General features: G+C 43.1%; 1 protein-coding gene across 2 annotated transcripts in view; it reads left to right on the top strand.

Moving 5' to 3' along the window:
* Galnt17 (polypeptide N-acetylgalactosaminyltransferase 17) overlaps positions 1 to 21,821 on the top strand; it is a 433,180-nt gene that overhangs the window by 310,991 nt on the left and 100,368 nt on the right. Inside the window, exon 1 of one of the 2 annotated variants that reach the window (XM_006504402.4) lies at positions 14,220 to 14,507. The exons of the other annotated variant lie outside the window; for it this stretch is intronic. The gene's annotated coding sequence lies outside the window, so the exon portion shown is untranslated. Of the gene's footprint in view, positions 1 to 14,219; positions 14,508 to 21,821 lie in introns of those variants that run through there. 2 annotated transcript variants of the gene reach the window in all.

Raw genomic sequence — 21,821 nt, 5'->3', positions numbered from 1 at the left:
CACTGAGCTATTTCCCCTCTAAGTTTGTCTTGGAGCATGGCTTGTCGGTACCCCAAGGGCCTACTGAATGTACAAATCCTCGACGTCAATGTCATACAGGAAGCACAGAAATTTTATTTTAGCAACCTCTCCAGTGAGTTCCGGGGGACACTGTGTTCCAAGTTGAGCACTGCTTAGTTCCATATTTGCATCCTTTAAGCTGTCAGTCTCACCTGTGACTGACATGAGCACCTGAGCTGTAGCCAGAAAAAGCTAACACTACTGTTTAGTTTAATGTAATTGTATTACGTTTAACTGATTTGTCTGCATCTTTATTATTATGTTACTACAGATTGAACCTAGGGCATTGTGAATGCTAGGCAATTTCTGTACCACAGGGCTATACCCCTATCCACTCACTGGGGGATTCTAGGCAGGGGCTCTACCACTGAGCCACGCCCCCAGCCCCTCCCTGGGGGATTCTAGGCAGGGCCTCTACCACTGAGCCACGCCCCCAGCCCCTCCCTGGGGGATTCTAGGCAGGGGCTCTACCACTGAGCCACGCCCCCAACCCCTCACTGGGGGATTCTAGGCAGGGGCTCTACCACTGAGCCACGCCCCCAGCTTCTCACTGGAGGATTCCAGGCAGGGACTCTACCACTGAGCCACACCCACAGCTTCTCACTGGGGGATTCTAGGCAGGGGCTCTACCACTAAATACATCCTCAGCCTCAAATCTATAGGCATTATAGTGTTTGAAAACACTTTATTGAGCTGTGATTGACAAAAACATGACACATGTCGTAACACGTGGAAGACTAAGGCAGGGGAATATCAGTTTAAGGTCATCATGGGCTACATAGTGTGATACTGTCTCAAAGAATAAAACAACAATGAAGTTGGACATATTTAATATATATTACTTTATGAGTTTGGAAGTAAGTACACCCTTGCTAAATCAACATCACACACAATGCTATGAGCATCTCTATTGTCTCCGAAAGTATCTATCACCTTCTTCACCTTCTTTATTAGTATTTAAATTGTTATTTATCTTATGATAAAATATCTTGCTCAGTTTACACTGGTACTCAGTGTATTTGGTGCCAGGGACTGCAAATATCGAAATGTAATTTGTAGTGTTCTTAACTATAGGCAATCTGTCATGACTATTTGTGGTTAGCTGCTACTGTATCATGTAGCATAGAACTAAGTAATAATGCAAGAGCACTAACGCAGCTCACTCTTGTTGTAGTGGTCACTGTAACAATAGCAAACACTTATGTAAGATGGAAATCTTAGAGTTTTGAAACTTAGATGTACTAGGCATCATTTTCCATTAAAAAAAATTCCATGATATTTCTTGAAGATAGTGAGTTGGTCAATGTCCGATTAGCTAGGTCTTTCAAGCATAAGGGATTGTGTATTAGGCATTGGTTAGGCCAGTGTTGAAAGAATAAAAAGTAAATGCTGCTGAAACCCAGATTAATATCATAGAAGAAGTAGGACCCAACTATCCTTGGGTCTGGAAAATTGGGGGGATGCTGGGGAATGTAAATAGAGCAGGCATTGAGTGTTCATGGCACTGGCTCAGTTTACTTGGGGACTCCACATATTTGGTGCCAGGGATGGCAAATTTACAAGCCCTGTAGATCAAGAAAAAGCTGGAAGTTACAGCCTGTGATAGTTAGCTTTAATTCTCAACACAATGTAGAACCATGAAGAGAGTCTCGATTAGGGATTATCTAAATTGGCTTGGTCACTGAGCATGTCTGTAGTAGACTGTCTTAACTGATTTGGAAAGACCCAGCCTACTGTGAGAGGCTTCACTCCCTAGGCAGGGGATCCGGATCAGTATAAAAGTAGAACAATGAAGCTGAGTGCAAGCAAGCAAGCATATGTTCATTTCTTTCTGTTTCTGACTTTGGATGTGATATAACTAGCTATGTTCTCACCATAACTTACCGTCTATGATGAACTGCTACGGGGAATTGTGAACTAACACAAACCCTTTTCTCCTTAAGTTGCTTTTTGACAGAGCATATTAGCATTGCAATATGTGAAACTAGGGCAGAACTCCTGAGTTCTTTTACTGCTTGAGAAATATAGAGCCCAGGGGAAGACAGGAAGTAAGTTCTGTGTTCTGCTCATGTCAAGATCCTCACCAATGGCTTCCTTTGGTGGAATCTAGTTTTATGACATATGTGATGGGTATTATTGTCAGTTTGACAGATCACTGAAGATACAAGCTTCTGGACATGTCTGATGGATTATCTAGATTAGATTAACTCACTTGGGAAGATCCATCATGAATATGTGAGACATCATGCCATGGGCTGGGGGCCTAGATTGAAAGAAAGAAGAAAAAGGAATAAGAACTCCCGCATTCATCTTCCTGAGTTCCCTGGCAGCAGATTCACTGTGATGAGACACCTCAGCCTCTTCCCACACCTTCCCCCCTATGATGGTTTATATCCCCTCAAGCTAAGAGCCTAAATAAGCCCTTCTTCCCTTTAGTGGCTTTTGCCAAGTATTTTTTCACAATACTTGAGATAGTAAACATATAGGATATATCTCTGTATCTTGCCTAAAGTCATAAGGCAAAATGGTTTGTAAAGCATCCTTTGGTGACTCCCTACCCTTGCACCACAGTGCTAGGTGTAGAAGGGTGGACTTGGAGCTGAGGGAAAAGAGACCAAACAACTCCATGCACTTCTCTTGGTGTCCCATCCTTTTTAAGTGAATGGACAATGTCATCTCTTCCCGAGCTTAATAGCACACAGCAGTTGATATCTCCAACAGTAGCTTCAGTGTGAACAACCTAATTTCAGTCTATGGGAAACTGTCCTAGCTATGTCTTAGAATATGTACAGAGCTCCATGTGCTTGAGGTAACTACTAACCCCTTTCTGAGGACTTCATCTCACATTGCTAGTTGGTATTAAGTCACATTTTCTTATGTAGGAGAATTTGGAGACTGAAGTAGATGAAGATTTCTGGCCACCATTCTCCAAATTCATTCACTGTTGAGGTTTGGTCTGGTGTTTTGTATTGTAATGCTAAGTATGGGCCCCCAAGGGCTGGCTGCCCCAGACACAGTCCCCATGTAGATACAATTGATGCTTCTGACCTTGTCCCCATGTTATCTCTGATTGGTGGATAAAAATGACTACAGCCTATAGCTGGGCAGAATTGAGATAGGTGGGGCTTAGTGTTCCCAACCTTGGAAGTTAGAGGAGAACAAGATGGGAGAGAAGAAGGTGGAGAGAGGAGAAAGACACTATGGGTTAGGAGTCAAGAAAACATGGCCCTGAGTACTGGCCAATTGGAGTTAAGAGCAGCCCAGATGAAACATAATAAGTAATAACTTGGGGTTATCAATAGGAAATAGATTTTAATAGCATAGAGAGTAGATATCTGCCCAGCCTTGGTGCTGATTAAGACTTACTATAAATATAAAGGTTGCGTGTGTCTTTTATCTGGGAATTGAATGATCAAAGGTGAGGTAGAAGCCCCTGATTGAGATTAAATATTTTTACAACTTACTCCCTTGCTAATCCCACATAGGAACAAAAAAAGGATGAAAAGCTACTATTCTAGGTTGCTTTCCATTGCTGTGATAAAATGTCCTCACCAAAAGCAATGTGAGGAATAAGGGGTTGCCTCATCCATGGCCTGGCTCCAGGGACAGACCTGACTGAGACACACAGACAGTAAAGTTGGGAGTCAAGTGGTCTAGGCTCTCTGCTGGAAAAAACCACAGAGCCTGAAGCTCAGAGTGTCTATTAGAGAGAGTTGGGCAGGGGGGCAGGGCTCTTGTGTACAGCTGAACAAGGAGGCAGAGTTATTACTCACAGATAAAGAGGCAGGGTTTATGGGATACAACCAGAGCAGTGATTCTCAGCCTTGTAATGCTGTGGCGCTTTAGTACGCTCATATTGCAATTCCCAACCATAAAATTATTTTCATTGCTACTTCATAACTTCATAGCTTTGCTACTGTTATGAATCATAATGTAAATTTCGGATAAGCAGGATATCAGCTATGTGACCCTCCTGTGAGAGGGTCGTTCGTCACCCCAAGGGGTTGCGACCCATAGGTTGAGAACCACTTATTTAGGCTTAACTTAATCTAGATCTAGATCAAGGAAAACAGGTCTAGCTAATTTTTGTAAGGAACAGGAAATATCCGGAGGCAGGGGGAGAGAAAGCTGCAGCTGACGTTTTTTTTTTTTTTTTTACACACTCTATCGACATCTATGGGAGGAGCAGAGGAAGGGTTTGACATTTGCCCATGGGTCTGAGGCTTCAGAGTCCCTGACATGGCCTTGCCTATGTCAACAAGGTACATTCACTCAGGACTGCACTCCCTACCCTTCCAGATCATTGAGAGAGGCTGGGGTGGGAACTCAGGGCAGGAGCTTGAAGCCGAAACCACAGGAGTACTGCTCACTGGCTTGGGCTCCTCTACGTCAATTAACAATTTGTTTTTAACTAATGACCCACAAAGTCCTGACTATGGGCCAATCAGATACGGGAGAGATCCCTCAATCAAGGTCTCCACTTAAAAATCCCAACCCAACCCCAGGTGATAGTCGTTTGTATCAAGGTGATAATACAAACCAGCACAGTTGTATCTACAGGAGTTCTCAGGACTCCTGTGCACAGTCTCCTAGTAAAAGACCCCTTTGCACTCATAGGTCTCTGTTTTCCCTATTTATGTGTGGATGACTCTAAGCTTTTTATTTCAGGAACTGACCGGGCAAAATGTGCCCATTACCTCTATCCACAACCCGCATGAGGGGAAAAAATGGAAGACACTTTCAAATTTCCCTTTTACTCAGTACTCAAAAATCAGGATATTTAGAAATGTATCCCTCAGTGACAGTTTAAATGAGCTCAGAGAATTTGAGATTGTCACTTGATTTCAAAGTCCTCTCAAACAGGACAAACTCCGAGAGCACACACAAGGTTGATAATACAAGAGCCTAGCTAATGAATTTATTAAACTATAGAGGGATGCATCTGCCTTCCCTGAAAGAAACCATAAAATCAGCACAGAGCATAATGTATTAGGAAATTGATTTGAGAGGTTACCTCGAGATGGATTCTTGCATCTTGTACAAATAATGATACACTAATTTTTTTTTCCTTTTGCATTTCTGGCTAATCTAACAATTTCAGAGTTGTGCGCCTCCTCTAAGAAATCCAGAGGAAATTCTCTTTCTCCAACAATCACAGCCTCTTTTCATACATTCACCTCCTCATGAGGGGTTTTGAGCAGCGTAGGGTCAATTATTTTAGTCTGGGCTTGCTGATGGGAGCTGATTGTTCTTCTCTGGAAGCCAAGAGGTATGGTTCTCGGCACATCTATTCCCCCAGGTTCAGAGATCTCTAAGGCTCTTCAGGTCTACTTTGCATGCTCATTTGGGATTTCTGAAGGTTTTCTCCCTTGTGTTTGTGTTGTATCTGAGCCTGTGAGTAGAGGTCAGAGGTCAACATCAAATCTATTTCTCAATGGTTCCCCTCATTTATTATTTCTCAGACAGGCTCTACCACTGACCTTGAAACTAATAGATAAGGCTGGTTGGCTTGTGAGCTTCAAGCAAGGATCCACCTTTCTCTGCTCTCTCTACCTTGCCAGTTACTACCAGACACCTCCACTTCTGCCTTTCTACATGGCAATTTAGCTTTATCAACTTGACACTCTAGATTTCTCTGAGATGTGAGTCTCAAATTTCCATTTTAGAGTGGCCTGTAGACCTGCCTGTGAAGAATTATCTTGATTGTTAATTTTGTAGGAGGCTCCAGCCCACTGTGGGTGGCACCATTCCCTAGGCAAGTGGGGCTGGGCTGTATAAGAAAGAGTTCAGCCTGAGAGTGAGCCAAAAAGCAGTGTTTTGTTTTTATTTTTTTTTTCATGGTTCTCACTAAACTTCTTGGACTGTGGTTAATTTCTTGGTCAGAGGTAGCACTGTGTAGAAGAGCGAGCAAGCATGACTTCAGCATCCTGTCTTGAGTTTCTTCCCTGATTTCCCTCAGTGATGGACTATGTAAGTGTAAGCCAAATAATGCATTTCTTCTCCCAGTTGTTTTTGGTCAGTATCTTATCACAGCAATAAAAATAAAAACAGAAGGCTGAATTCTAAGGGTCCATCCTGGTCTTCTTGCTTGCATAACAGGTACAGTATTCTCTGAGCCATCTCCCCATCTTCTATTGGAGTTCTTCACATGCATCCTCCCCTCCCCCATTATGAATCTCTGCCTTAGGCATAGACAAAGTGCTATCTTCTCCATCTCCTTTCAGTGGTTGAACTCACTTCAGAGACATGGGGTACCTACTTAGTCTTGCTTCGCATGGTAACAGGAACCAGGGTGTCCCTGGCTGATGCTTGAGTCTTAGAGTCATTGAGAAGGTGGTGAGGAAAGCCCATCTAGGATTCATGACATCTCCCAAGAGGGCAAGAGATGCTGTCATTCAAGAGGGCACCCACAGTTGTGTCTTCCTCCATCCTCACAGATTTGGAGCTTCTAGATATTTCTACCAGAACTTGAACCATACTTTGGAATGACTGGAAAATTTTGCTTCTTCTTCATTTTCACTGATCTTACCACCTGGAGAGGTGTTGTGAGGGGATGTTGTCCAGATGTGACTTAATATCTGAATCTAGTATCTATTATTCTGATTCTGCTGTCCCTTTGTCTGAAACATTAACATGGGTTTGTGTTTTCTGGGCAGTCATGGAAAATCTAATATATTTCCTTCCATGCTCTGCATCTCTGTTTGTCTCTGTACATGTTCACGTATTTGAAGGTACATATGTGTGCTTGTACATATTCACATGTGTGCTCATGAAGGTAGAAGTCAGAGGATAACCTTAGCTGCTTGCCTCAGGTGCTTACCACCTTGTTTTTTGAGACAAGGTCTCTCACTGGGACCTGGAACTTGCTAATTTGATTAGGCTAGATGGACACAGTAAGACCCAGCCCCAGAGGCCTGACTCTGCCTTCCCAATACTGGGATTGCAACCATTTATAAATACTGTTTAAGTCCATTTTGTTTTGTTTTCTTGGAAAACACAGGTTCTAGGTAGTAGGGGTGAAATTAGATCCTCATGCTTGCATGATGTTCTAGTTTTCTTTCTGCTGCTATGATAACAGACAGACAAACAAACTTTGATCAAAAGCAACTTGGGAGTGGCGGGAAAACAGTTTCTTTCCAAACTATAGTTCATCATTGAAGGCAGTCAAGGCAGGAACTCAAGAACTGGAAGAGAAACCATGGATTACTTTCTTGCTTGTTCTTAGGCTCACATTTAGCTAGCTTTCTTACACAGCCTAGCAGCCCAGGGAATGTAGCTGCCCACAGTGGAATGGGTCCTCCTTTATCAGTTAACAATCTAGACATGACCACAGGCCAATCCAACTCTAGGATGTTAAACTGACATTTCATGCTAGCTACGATACACAACAGCATGTTACCTAGGTCATCTCTGCACACACACACACACACACACACACACACACACACACAGTTCTAAACACTCTCATCTCAGAGTGAAGCATTCATATAAATTATGTTTGAAGACTGGTGAGTTCTTTCATCAGCAGGTTGGTCAAACAAAGCCAACCCATGTGCTCCTTTTTAATGTGTGGCCAGGACATGAGACTGCTGTCTTTGTCTCTAGAATTCACATCAAACATCTGTGTTGGGAGTCGAGGCAAGAATGAAATCTCAATCCTGTGCTCGTGATGTCATCATATCTGTTTATTAGGAAGACAGATGTCATTTCTGGGACAAGCCTCAAGACCCAACAGGGCCGCTTAGCAATTTGACTGCAAGTTGGTAAATGTTGAATATTTCAGCACCTCAGGTTGATCTCCCCCATGGTAATCTAATTCGTAGAAATAGATGCATTTAATTTTCAACAGTTGGAATTTTTTTTTCCTACTCTATGTACTGTAACACCGTAGCTGTGTCTCTTTAACACCCCAGTCAGGCCATTATCAGAGCTTGTTTAGCAATAAAAATCAATGAATTCAGTGTAGCAACTCATTTTATGACTCGACTGGTTGTGTTAACAATCGGTCTATTTGGGCATTTAGCTCTCAAAGATTAAAGACCAAACATCAGTGAGTGTTCACAGCCAGGGAGATTGTTTATCAGTTTTAGCAACTGCTCACCTCTTTAAGCTCTTTTTCACAGAGATAACGCTGGAGGCTAATCATCATTAATAGCAATGTTTACCTGGGTTTCTGATGGCCTTCTACTCTGGAGGGCCTTCTGTCTCAGGTTCCCACCCTTTCTCCAGGCACAGCCTGAGGCTCCAGGCACGTGTTCAGGACTCTTAAGTGGGAACAGAGAAGGTGATCTTAAGCTTTGAGGCACTCCTCATTTAATAAGGAGTAGAAAGATAGAAAATTTTGTTCTGCAGACTAGCAGAATGGTTCAGTGGGTAGAGGTGCCTGCCACCAAATCTGATGACCTGAATATGATCCCCAGACTGATGTGGTAGGAGAGAACCAATTTCCACTCCTCTGACCTCCAAATTTAGTCTTTGGAACATATACTCTCTCACAAACATATGTCCTCCCCGACACACACTAAATAAAATGTGATAAATAATAATAATAGATGATACATGTTATAAAAAGAAAGTTTACCCTTCAATGATTAGGAGATGACAAAGGGTTAGTTACATTAGTCCTTAGTAGCACAAGATATTTCATATATTGATGTTACATGCTCAATCCTATCTTCTCTCCCTCCTTAAAACAAGGACAGTATGGTCTTGTCCTCGTTGGTCACTCTATATGCTCTGGATATACCATGTCCCCTTGGAATACACCATGCCCCGTTAGGCTACTCTGTATGCTCTGAACATATCATGTGGCTCTAGACATCAAAGTCTATCTTGAGCTACTCATGCTCTGGATGTGGCATCTCATCTTGAGTTACTCTCTATGCTTGGGTACATCACTTTCAGCTGGGTCATTTTCTATAAGATCTGGAGACACCATGTCCTCTTGGATTATTTTATATGTTCTAGACACACCATGATCCTGCATGTCACTCTGTATTTTCTGAACAAGCCATGTCTTCTTGAGTTACTTAGTGTGCTTTGGACATGTCATAACCCTCTGGGTTACTATCTATGCTCTGGATATACCATTCTCCACTGGCCAAGAATATCCATTCTCCCCTTTTTGCCTGCTTAATGATGCCCTTGTATCTTAGGGTTTCTATTTCTGTGAAGAGACACCTTGACCACAGCAACTCCTAAAAAGGAGAAACATTTAATTGGGTCCGGCTTGCAGATTCAGATGTTCATTCCATTATCATCATGGCAGGAAGCAGGGCAGCATGCAGGCAGACAGGCTGCTGGGGAAGGAGCTAAGAGTTCTACACTAGACCCACAGGCAGCAGGAAGGAACAATGAACCACTTATGAGATCTCAAAGCTGTCCTCCATGACACACTTCATCCAACAAGGCCACACCCTCTCCAACAAGACCACACCTCCTGATAGTACTGCTCCCCGTGGGGGCCTATGAGGGCCTTTGTTATTCAGACCACCACATCTAGGCTCAACCCACACTACCTCTATTCACAGTACCAAAATGAATCTCTCAGATTCAGAAGTGTTGTTTCTGTGAACTTTGCAGAGTCTATGTTGCATTACACTACCATTCTTTGTCTGCAATTATTCACGTGAGTCCTTGCTATCAAATGCAGCTCCTCGTGCATTTGACTGAACCATCTACCAAGCCCCCAAGACAAAACATTTTAAAGTAAGGAGGCATAATTGGGGAAGGGATTAAGGTGGCCATAGGAAATTATTATACAGTAACCCCTCAGTAGCTATAGATGAGGGTACCCAGATGTGTGGATGCTCATGACCACTGTGTGAAATGGTCTGTTCTGTATAGAGCCTCGGTATAGATAGGTGTGGCAGCACACATCCATCACACTCCTGGATGCATAGACAGCAGGATCATGGGTTCAAGTCTAACTTGAGCTGTGAAGCAAGATTCTATTTGATGAGAAAAGAAAGGTAAAGGCATTTCTGCATCTATTTCCGAATACTTTAGATGCTCTCTAGATCAACTCTAATTCCATGTGCATGCTGTATGGATGATTAGAATGCTGTATTATTTGGGGGGAGGGTCAGGTAATGACAAGAAAGGCTGTCTCTACAAATGTCGTTCACTATAAACAACTTATTATCTTTTTCCAAATTGTTATTCTTCTCGCTTGAGATAGAGTCTTTGCTATGTTTCCATCAAAAACTGGGCTTGAACTCATGACCTCCCTGCTTTATTTGCCCAACAGCCTGGTAGACAGGCACACACCACTGTTGGTTCTCTTATTATTGCTGGGACTAGATATCTTTGAGGAAGTAATTGGATGTAGTAGCATTGATTGTGGCTCATGGTTTGAGAGGATCTTGCCCATCGTGGTGGTATGAATGGTTCACAACTGTGGTCACGGGACTATGAGGATCTCAGTCACATCTCAGTGGACATGGAGGCAGAAACAGGGGTGCAGCAGTCCATTAACTTTCTCCTTCCTCCATTCTTATTCAGTCCTAGGTCCCAGCCCATGCGATGGTGCTCCCTCCATTCAGGATGAGTCTTCCTTGCTTACTTCATCTGATTTAGAAATGCCTTTAACAATGGACGTTAACCATCATAGCTACCATGCCTGGATCTTTTGTTCTGAATGTTTCTTGGCTTGTGGTTGGTTGAATCTTTGGGCACACAAGCTTGTCTTAGTTAAGGTGTCCACTGCTGAGATGAAACACCAAAACTGAAAAGCAAGTTGAGGAGGAAATGGTTTGTTCAGCTCATGGTTTGACATCATTAAAGGAAGTCAGGACAGGAACCCAAGCAGAGCAGGGACTTGAATCCAGGAGCTGATGCAGAAGCCAGGGAAAGGTGCTGCTTGCTGGACTGCTCCTTATGGCTTGTTCAGCCTGCTTCATTATAGAACTCAGGAGCAGCAGCCCAGGAATGGCACCAACCATAATGGACTGGGCCCTCCCCATCAATCAGTAATTAAGAAAATACTTTAAAGACTTGTCTACAGCCCAGTCCTATGGAGGCATTTCTCAGTTGAGGCTTCCCCTCTCTGATGACTCCAGCTTGTGTTAAGTTGACATAAAACTAACCAGTAACCTGCCTCTCATCTTCAGTGAGGTGGTATGGGTGCTGGGTGATGCTTCCCTCTGCCCCTGCACTCATTGGGAGAACTGGACCAGGAGAGCTATCTCTTTTTCCCCATTGGCTGAAGCACTGAAGAGAACAGGTCCTGAACTTCGCCTGGGTAACACAGTGGAGCTGACCCTGATGGCAGAGGCACAGGTGAACCAGCCCCAAGGGTATGAGAGGTGGAGACCTGTCCCAACCTCTCAAAGTCTGTAGCACTTGGTAGAGGAGGCCATGTTCCTTGACTGGGCAGTAGAGTGGAGTGGCACTGGAGGCGTGGGTGTGGATGAGCCTGCTGTGGGTGTGGATGAGAGCAGGAGAGCTGACTCTACTTTATGCCAGTGGGTGGCCTAGCCAGAGCAGTGCTGGAGAGCTTGCTCTGGTGGTACAGATAAAGGAGAGCCGGTGGGATGACCAGTTCAGCTACCACCTAGGTCCAGTACCTGAGCTCTGAGTTGGCTCGCCCCCACATCTCTATCATCTGCAAACAGTTGGGTCATATGAAAGGGCCGGTTCTACTGACCCAAAGTTGAAGGATCTCTATGACACAGGGCAATGACAAGATAACCGGGAGGAGTCTCAGAGAGGATCCAATACTGATGTTGTCACAGAAGCCAGAGATCTCAAACCAGACCAATGACTCATTGCAATGAACATTTGCAAGTTAAGATGTGCGGACCAACGGACATACCATGGGACGCAATGTGACATACTACAGCTTCCATGATGAGATGTCTTCTATGCTTTGTTTTTTGTTTGTGGGGTGGGGTAGGTTGCAAGGGCAAACGGTAAATATAAGGGGATGGGAAAATGAGCAGGACTGGGTTGCATGATGTGAAACTCACAAAGAATCAATAAAATTAGCACCAAGTAGAGACTCAGCTCTGAAGCGCTTGAACAGTGAACATCCCATGCTTGCCACACATAGAGTGCGTAATGATAGCCAAGAGCGAAGAGAAATTCTAAACATACCTTCTGCTCTGGTCGTGGTTTTTTTTTTTTTTGTTTTTTTAATGACGCTCTGGGAAGCAGTTTAGCGATTCTATTTCAAGCATCCTGCTCCTACACGAGGGATCAGACAGCCTGATGTTCCCCTGGCCCCTAAGCCAGCCATGAGCATCTGCAATGCTGCCTTCTTCATTTCTGGGTTTCAGCAGGGTTGAGGAGACCCCAGAGTTGCACTTCATGCATCTTACTCTGACAGGACACCCCAGATCACAGAGCAGAGGAGCACTAAGATATCATCAATTAACCTAACAAAACTGATTTAAAAGCCTTTAAACTTGAGAGCGAGCTCAGTGGCTGGGAAAGATCTTTCTGGTGCCTCGAAGCCATGGAATCCAATGATCAATTGTTCTCCAAAACCTCCCATATTTGGCAATGCCTTGGCAAGAATAACTCTTTCACTGCCAAATTAACCTTCATTTGGCAGAAGGGTTTCCACAGCCTCTTTGCTCTTTCCCCAATTCTCTTTCTCCTGCATCCCTGACCTCAGGTAATATCACCAGGGAGGGCACTAGTTCAGGCTCAGCATATCCTTCATACAAGCTCAGGTCCATTGTAGAAGGAGGCTTTCCTAGAGACAGAGTCTCTCTATGTGAGTGGTTCTCAACCTTCCTAACACCGAGACCCTTTCATACAGCTCCTCACATTGTGGTGACCCTCAACCATAAAATTATTTTTGCTGCTACTTCATAACAGTAATTTTGTCACTGTTATGAATTGTGATGTGAATCTCTGTGTTTTCAATGGTCTTAGGCAACCCCTGTAACAGGGCCATTCCACTCCCAAAGGGGTGATGACTCAGGTTGAGAATCACTGCTCTATGTTGTCTAGGGTGGTCTCAAACTCTTGTTATCCACTGGCCTCCACTTCCTGACTGCTAATTATATAGGCATGTTTCTGTAACTAGTCTAGGCTGAGGTTTAGTTAGTTTTGGTTTTTAACATCTATTTTGTTTTTATTTATATGTGTGTGATTGTGTGTGTGCAGGTGAGTGCAGAGACCCATGGCAGCCAGAAAAAGGCATACGATCCTCTGGAGCTGAAGTCATAGGCAGTGAGCAGCACAACGTGGGTATTAGCAACTAAACTTTAGTAAGAGCAGTATAAATTCTTTACCACTGATCCATCCCCCCAGTTCCATAGGCAGAGTTCTTTTTAAACATCTTTTACAAAAACGGAAAATATATATTGTGAAAAGAATTCAGCATCCTGAGAATTATATAATCTCACAAAATCCCTTGTCTCATTCTCTTGAACAGTTTGAGCCATAGCTTCTCAGACCGTGTTCTTTATGTGTGTTCATGTACAGGCATAGACTTGTGAACATACATGATGCTTTCGTGTATATGTAACCCATGTTGTTTCCAACAGATACCTTTTTAATTTTTTGCTGTATTTTCATTTATTTTGCATATGCAATTTGTGAAGGTTAGAAGACAAATTGCAGGAGTCATTCCTTGCCTTCTACCATACAGATCTTATAGGCATTAGACTTGGATCATCTGTTACTGTCCCTCAGGCACCATCCAATCTGGCATCTGGTGCTGACTGTGAAGGCCTGAGATACTCTTAAGGGAGACAGCCACTGGTCTTCAGTATATATAGGAAGCCTGAAGAGTTTAGATTCTGATGTCAGTAAAGCTGGTGGCATCAGCAGCAGCAGCAAAGTAGATGTACTTATTAGCAAGAGGCAAAGGCAGGCAGGCAACACTGTTTTCCCTTAGCCCTCTTTATATTTGCATTGCTGCCAAAAGTGCCACCTGAACTTGGGGATAGTCTCCTTTCCCTGTCCCTCTTTCCTGGAAATGCCACCCAGAGGTGTGTGTGTCTTAGCTGATTCCAGATCCAATCAAGTTGACAGTCAAGATTAGCCATTACACATGGAAACCTTTTCCATAGAAGAGTGTAAAAAGGAGCATTGCTGGAGAATGCGTCTTAATGAGATCTGCTCATTCATTTAACACTCTGGAAATAACTGCAGAACACCTGCTAAGTTAAAGTCCTTGTGTGGAAGGTGGTAAATGGCACATGAAGGAACTAAAGAGAAGAGATAGATGGTGTCACAAACAGCCACCACCTAAGACAAGAAACAAAGGATTCTAGAAGGCAAGGAGTGATGTTTAGCGGAACCCAGGGAGGGCCATGGTGCTTACCTCTACATCAGTTTTGCTACAGCTCTAGGATACCACACTTCTCTGCAGTGAGACCATGGACATCATGTTATTCAGATGGTCTAGGATGCCGCTGGAGGAGGATTCAGAGATCTGTGCTTGACATTATTCCTCAGTATTGAGTGTGTGGTGCTGGGTAATGGTACAAGTACGTCACGATGTACTTGTGGAGATTAGAGGGGAACTTCATGGAGTCGATTCTCTCTTCCAGTCTTTACACAGGTTCTAGAATTGAATGAACTCAGGTTGCCAGACTTATGTGGACAACACCTTTATCTAATGAGCCCTCTTGATTATCTTCCTCCAAAGACTTCTCCTCTTCCCCTTCTTCTTCCTCCTTCCTTTCTCTCTTCCTTCCTCATCTTTTTTCTCATCCCTTTTCTACTTCCTTCCTCCCCTCCTGGTCCTCCTCATGCTCCTCCTCCTCCTCCTTCATCTTCTTTTGGAGATAGACAGTCTGTTGTTGAGCCTGGAAACCACCAATTCAGCTAGATGGTCCCAGGGAACCACTTATTGCCACCTCCCCAGTGCTAGGATTATAGGCATGCACCACTGAAGTAGACAATTCTGGTTGTGTCAGATGATTCAGTTTCACATACTCACATGATGTTTTGCTGAGGCAAGACCCGTGAGAGAACATGTGATGTTTGGACAGAATATAAATAGGACTCAATGGACAGTGAATGGGCATTTGGATAGCTATCCTTGCAATGGTTCATTGGTCTCATGTTGAGAGAGGCAGGGAAGAGAACTTCTCCTGGAGTCCCAACTGGTTCTGGTCACTCCATCTGACTCATACCGATTTGTTGGAGACCTGGCTGTTTCTGCTGGATCTTGCCACTGCTATTGATTCATGTTTGGTATCTTGATACTGCTGAACTGGACTGTTGGTATTCTGAAAATGGAGAGTGGAATCACCCTAAACAAGTCCACATCTCCTTGTTCTATTTACCTTTTCTTCCTTACCTTTGGACAGTGGGCTAGAAGTGGGGGTTAAAGCATTTGAGAGCCCTTATTAAAATAGGTTTTAAGAATGTAAGCCTATACACAACCGTGGGTTCTGGGGCTGAGAATGCTAATGCTGATCCTGATGTTTACTTAGCAGACCACTTTATCCCTTCACCCTTTTGAAAATCTACAGCAGGCATTTTTCAGACTTCTAATATATATATATATATTAGACTTAAGATCCCAGCTGGCAGATGTCTTGAATCTCAGTAACTCTAGGTATTTCCCCAGTTGTGTTGTGGGAATAGATGAGCCTGCTTGGGCCAGGGTTTCTCAGGGACAAGCTGCTTGAGCAGTTTGCTTCCATGTTTAGAGGAAGAGACTGTTTTCGGTACTTGGGATTTTCAGTGTCTCCAAGAGGCTCATGTATTGAAGGCTCTGTTGCCAGCCTGCGGTGTTATTGTGGTGGAACACATAAGAGGCAGGGTATAGTAGAAAGAAATTCACTGCAGGCATGCCCTAGAAAGCATCCTCAGACCTTTCCTGTCCTTTTCTTCCCAGCCACCGTGAGGTAAACGGATGACTACAATGATGGAATGAAACTCTGAGCCAAAAATCAGCCTTTCCTCTTTCTAAGTTGATCATTTCAGGGGTTTTGTTGCTATTATTGCGGCTACAGAAATGGAACCCTCACATAGTATTTTTGAAGGAGAGCCCACAGTTTGAAAGAATATTTTTCTGGGTGGTGGTTTGAATGAGAATTGTCCCCGACAGGCTGATATGTTTGAACACTTGGTCCCTGGTCGGCGGCACTGTTCGGGAAGATTATGGAACTCTAAGGAGGCAGAGCCTCTCTGGGCGGGTGGGGGGGGGGTACATTATAGGGTGAACTCACTCTACTTCCTTTTCCTTCTCTCTCTGTTTCCTGTGTGTGGAGGAGGACATGGGATCATATAGTTTCCTGCTCCTGACATCCATTGCCTACATTTGCTGCCATGGTGGACTCTGTCCCTCTGTAACTGTAAACCAGAACAAATCCTTTCTTACTTAAGTGGCTTTGGTTGATTATTTTATCAGAGACACAGAAAGGGAGCCAGTACAGGGTTTCAGAATCAATCAATCTCTCTCTCTCTCTCTCTCTCTCTCTCTCTCTCTCTCTCTCTCTCTCTCTCTCTCTCTGGCTTTAGTTCACAGTCAAGAACATGCTTCTTATCCATGTGCTGCCCTACACACTTGGACCTGACCCAAGTGTTCTGTTGGATGAAATGAACTGTGCATGGTCTCCCATCCCCCAAAACGATAAGACTGGTAAGAACTCCTTCTGAGAAGCTCAGCTTTCTCTAAGTCTTGTCTCCAAAGCCTCCATGAGTAGAATCGGATAACTTCTAGAAGCTTCCTCCACTCAAGACAGCTTCTGCATTCCTTTTTTATCATGGTGAATGCCTATCAGGCAGGGATGTAGGAGAGGGATATAGGAGAGAGAAGGTGTTCCAACAGCAACATTTCCACTCGGTTCTCAGTTTCACCCCAGTCAAGCAATATGATTTTATGAAATCCATCTGGGCTTGATGTCTTCTTCCATAAGACATCTAATTTTAATGCCCCCACCCCCGACCATGAACGATGGCTGTGAGGAGCCAACAAATCAAAGGAGCCAACCTCACAATCTTCCCTAACCAATTACAATACTTCATTTCAAAGCGCCTCATTAGGTAATCTCCATTCCTGTTGACAGCGGGGAGAAACTGGCAGGCTTTGTGTAGCTTATGGTTAGTTTTTCCATAAAACCATCCGACCTCTCTATGCCTTCATCCGCTTCTCCTATTTTTCTCCATCTCTTTATATGCGCTAAGGGTGATTTCATTGTATCTATTCTTCATATTTCATTTATTTATTCTCTTCAGCTGTGTGCACTCCACTTGGCTTCCCTGCTGGGTTTGAAATTCCAAAGGCATTATTTTTGCACTTCCAGAAATTTTTATTTATTTTTTTAACTTAAGCCATTGACCCAAAATATCAGAAGAAATGTTGGCATGAAACCGGGTCTTATCTTCCAGCTGCAACTAAGAAAATGTGTGGAGATTCTGGTCCTGGGCCAGTGAGATGGCTCAGTGGGTAAAGGACCTGCCAAGCCTGATGACTTAGGTTCATCCCCAGGACCCAGATGGCAGAGGGAGAGTTTGAATTCCTGCCAGTTGCCCTCTTGCCTCTCTATGTACACTGTCCTGTGTGCTCACTGACACCATGCCTCCCAACATCATGCACACAAACACGTTACAATAAGTGTATAAGACAAAAATGTAAGATCCTGGTGTGTTGATGTTTTCCTGCTGGATGCATGTCTGTTTTTTTTTTTTTATCATTTTTAAAGATTATGTGGGAAGATATTTGCATGTAAGTATAGGCATACAATGCCTACAGAGGCATTTTAACCCCATTGGATCCCCGTGAACTGAAGTTATAGACAGTTGTGAGCTTCCCCATTTTGGTGCTGGGAACCAAACTTGGGTCTTTGTAAGATGAGCATATGCTCTTACCCACTGAGCCATCTCTCCAGCCCCTACACTGCTTATTCTGGGAGAGCTAATACAATAATGAAATTACATCTATAATCATTAATATGGGCCAAATAATGATGTTTGATATTGAGATATGGGTGGTGATTTTATGATTATAGTTACTGTGATCAAATTAATAAGCCCTAAAATTGAGGTAACACCTACTCTCAGTAATAAAAATGTATTATGTTCTATAGGGATCCATTATTTTCTTTCTTATTTGTTTGTTTTTAAAGACATGGTTTCATTAGGTAGCTCTTGCTGTCCTGGAACTCACTATGTAGACCAGGCTGGCCCCGAACTCACAGAGATCTGCCTGCCTTTGTTTCCCAAGTGCCTGGCCTTCATTATTTTCTATAAGCTCTTGTTCTCATATGTTTAGCCCCATTATGATTTTTAAAGATTATTTATATTATGAGTACATGTGTCCTTGTGTGGTTTTATGTGCAAGAATGCAGTACCTACAGAGGCCAAAAGATGGCAGTAGATTCCCCTGGTGCAGGAGTTAGAAGGTGTTGTGAGCCACCACATGAGTGCTGGGAACTGAACTCCGGTCCTGTTCGAGAACAAGTAGTATCTTTGTCTTCCATAGATTTTTGCTCTCTTATTTTTAACCCCATTTTAATGTTTGTAATCATTTGGACATTATTAATTGGAAGTATTGTTATCTTGAGTTCTGGGGCTACATTGAAGCCCTGGAGTATCTGATGACTTTTATTCATAGAGGACCTTGAGCATTCTAGCCCTGTGGTATCTGCTAATACGTACTCCCTCAATGCTTTATAATTTTGGATTATGAATTCATCTTCAGTGGGATGTCAGCAGCTATGGGATTCCAGGTTGTTAGGCTCTAGGTTTAATGGACTTTCTTTTTATATTTTATTTATTAAGGATATTTGTTGTGTGTGTGTATATATGTGTGCACATGCCATGACATGCATGTAAAAATCTGAAGACAGACTGTGGGAGGAGTCAGTTTTCTTTTCCACCAGGTGGGGTCCTGGGGATCAAACTCAGGTTGGTTGTCCCTTTGTGGCAAGCCCCTTTTCCCACTGAGTCCTCTTGCCAGCTCTTTGAATGTGCATTTCTTCTGTCCCAAACTTAGCATGGACTCATGGCTTCAGCCAGAAACAGAAAAGAAAGCTAGAGGGGAAGGAGGAAGGACAGACATTGTGTTTTCATTGGTAGTGGAAGCAATTTTCTAACGATAATGATGAAACACAGTAAGTGCTATCTCATGTAATGGAGTTGATTACCCATTTTCTAGTCTTTCCTAAACAGTAGGTTATGAGCCATATACAGTGGTGGGTGATGTTATTGTTTTCCCTGTTCCTCAAATAAAGAAGCATGTAATGGCTTCTTAAAGGTTTGAGGGGGTGGTTGATAGTCTGTGAATTGATTTGATTGAGAGAAGAGCAGAAGAGGTCAAAATTCCTACCAACTGTCAGTGTGCAAACAGCTCTTACCTCCCAGAGGAAGAGGGAGTTTATGCTGGAGTCCAATATAGAAGACCACAGTCTGGGAACACAGACTTACATTAACCTCATCCTCTATGTTTCAAAGTGGTAATAGAGCTCATGAGGTCTTTAAGGTAGAAAAGGTCATTAATTAAGACAGTTTTCTTTTTGAAAATATTCATTTATTTATTTTTATATATGAATATTTTGTCTGTTTGTGTATTTTCACACCAGAAGAAGATATCAGAGTTCTTGAGACTACATATATAGACAGTTGTGAGTCACCATTTGGGTTTTGGGTGTTGAACTCAGGACCTTTGAAAAGTCAGCCAGTGCTCTTAACCAATGAGCCACCCCTCCAGCCCCAATTAAGACATTTTTCGAATAGTCTAGATTACTAGAAACATCTGATAGCCAAAGCAGGGAAATCTGTTCCTGACATCATGCTGTTAACTTTTTGGTTGGCGGAAGAGAGTGGTCTGTTAGTACATTTAAAAAAATTTTTTTGGCCCCAAAATTTAAAAGATGTTAGATACAAATGAGGATGAAAAATAGCTGTTTAGGAGGGATGGGTAAAGAGAGCCCAAGATAAATTGTTACTAGCCTCTGGATCTCTAACATCCCAACCTCCTCATAAAGGTTGATGTTCTAGGACAGTGGTTCTCAACCTGCCTAATGCTGCGACTCTTTAATACAGTTCCTCATGCTGTGAACAGCCAACTGGAAAATTATTTTCATTGCTACTTCATAACTGTAATTTTGCTACTCTTATGAATTGTTATGTAAATATCTGATATGTAGAATATCTGATATGTGACCCTGGTGAAAGGTTCATTTGACCCCTAAAGGAGTCATGACGGAGAGATTGAGAACCACTGTTCTAAGGAAGTTAATTGGCCTTGCAGAAGGCCTACTGTAAGATGACATTTTTTTTTTCTGAAAACTTTTGTTCTCAAGACCAAAAGCATCCTTCATCATTGTTCTCCTTGAGCAGTTGAGATGCATCGCTGCCTTCCTCCACCCACAAGTGGAAATAATCACAAACTTATCTTGGGTTCTCTTGCACAGGAGTTTCATAGAGTTTGCCTTGTGGTCATGGCCCAGCCATCACCAGCTAACCTGTGGTCCAGCCTTGCCCATGATGTTTTCAGTAACTTAGAATCAAGCATCTTCTTAGCCCTTCTCTTGTTCATTTTATTGGTAATTACTTGTTGTGCTATGTGTGTGTGTATGTCCGTGTCTGTGTATATGGGTACAGTGGCTATGTAGGCCACAAGAAGGCATCAGATCTTTTGGAGTTGGAGTTGTGAGCTACCCAATGTGGGCACTGTAAGAGCAGTCAGTGCTCTTAACTGCTGAGCCATCTCTCCAGCCCTGTCTCTTGAGCATCCTTAAAGGGATTAACTCTGCTGCCTTCTACACAAAGCAATAGATAAAACAGGTGTGCTTTGGAAGCATGGCAGTCACTAAAAATGGCAAGAAAATGGGCTAGTTGGGGTGTTCTACCATCAATATCAGAAACTGGGTAGTAAATATAAGATAGTAAGCTTAACTACTTTCTTTAGAGAAGTCATCTGTATTGAGGTATGGCCTAGCTACCTTTAGTGCTCAACATAACCCAGCCTAACACAGCGTAGGGTCACCTGAAAAAAGAGTCTCAATTAAGAGATTACCCAGATCAGATTGGCCTTTGGGCATGTTATGGTGGCTCTTTAGTCCTAACTGATGCAGGAGGTCCCAGCCCACTGTGGGCAGTAACATTCCCTAGTCAGGTGGTCCTAGTCTTATAAAGAAGCTAGCTAAACCTGAGCCTAAGAATGTTTTAGGCTCAAGCCTAAGAATGCTTTAACACACTCAAGAAGCAAAGTTCCTCCACCATCTCTGCTTTAAGAAACTGTTTCAGTTCCTGCCCTGACTTTCCTCAGTGATGGGCTTTGACTTGGAAGTATAAATGGAATAATCTTTCCTCTCCTAAGTTGCTTTTAGTCAGAGTATTTTTTTTGTCACAGCAGTAGAAAGGAAAATAGAACAAGAGATTAGTGAGATTAGTTGATGTGCAGTGAACGGCACATTTGATCTATATAGTTTGGTGATCTTGACATATATGCATCTGGGAACCCATCACCACAGTTAGGGCAATGAACATATCCATCTTTTTCAGAGGGCCTCTGGAATCCCTTTGGTAGTTTTTGACAGGACCATTGTGTGATTGGCCTTGTTCTTCTCATAGTGGACTTTATAAGATGGGGCCAAGTTAAAAGTAAACCAATAGGGACAGCCTGGACAGATTATACCTGCCTTCCTGTTCTGTTTAGCTCTGCTTCCTGTCCACCACCATGTACACAAGCTTGCTCCCCATGTTGTTTCCACCTACATTTTCTCCCATGTGATGAACTAAAACCTCTCAGAAACTGAGATCAGAGGTCAACATCACCCAGACTGACCAATGAACCCTGTCTTTAACACACTCACAGTAGGGCTACAGGAGCACCCCACTGT

The sequence above is a fragment of the Mus musculus genome, chromosome 5 (genome assembly GCF_000001635.26).
Source record: "Mus musculus strain C57BL/6J chromosome 5, GRCm38.p6 C57BL/6J".
Taxonomy (NCBI): domain Eukaryota; kingdom Metazoa; phylum Chordata; class Mammalia; order Rodentia; family Muridae; genus Mus; species Mus musculus.
Note: the sequence above shows the minus strand (reverse complement) of the source record. Positions and strands in the feature narration are given on the sequence as shown.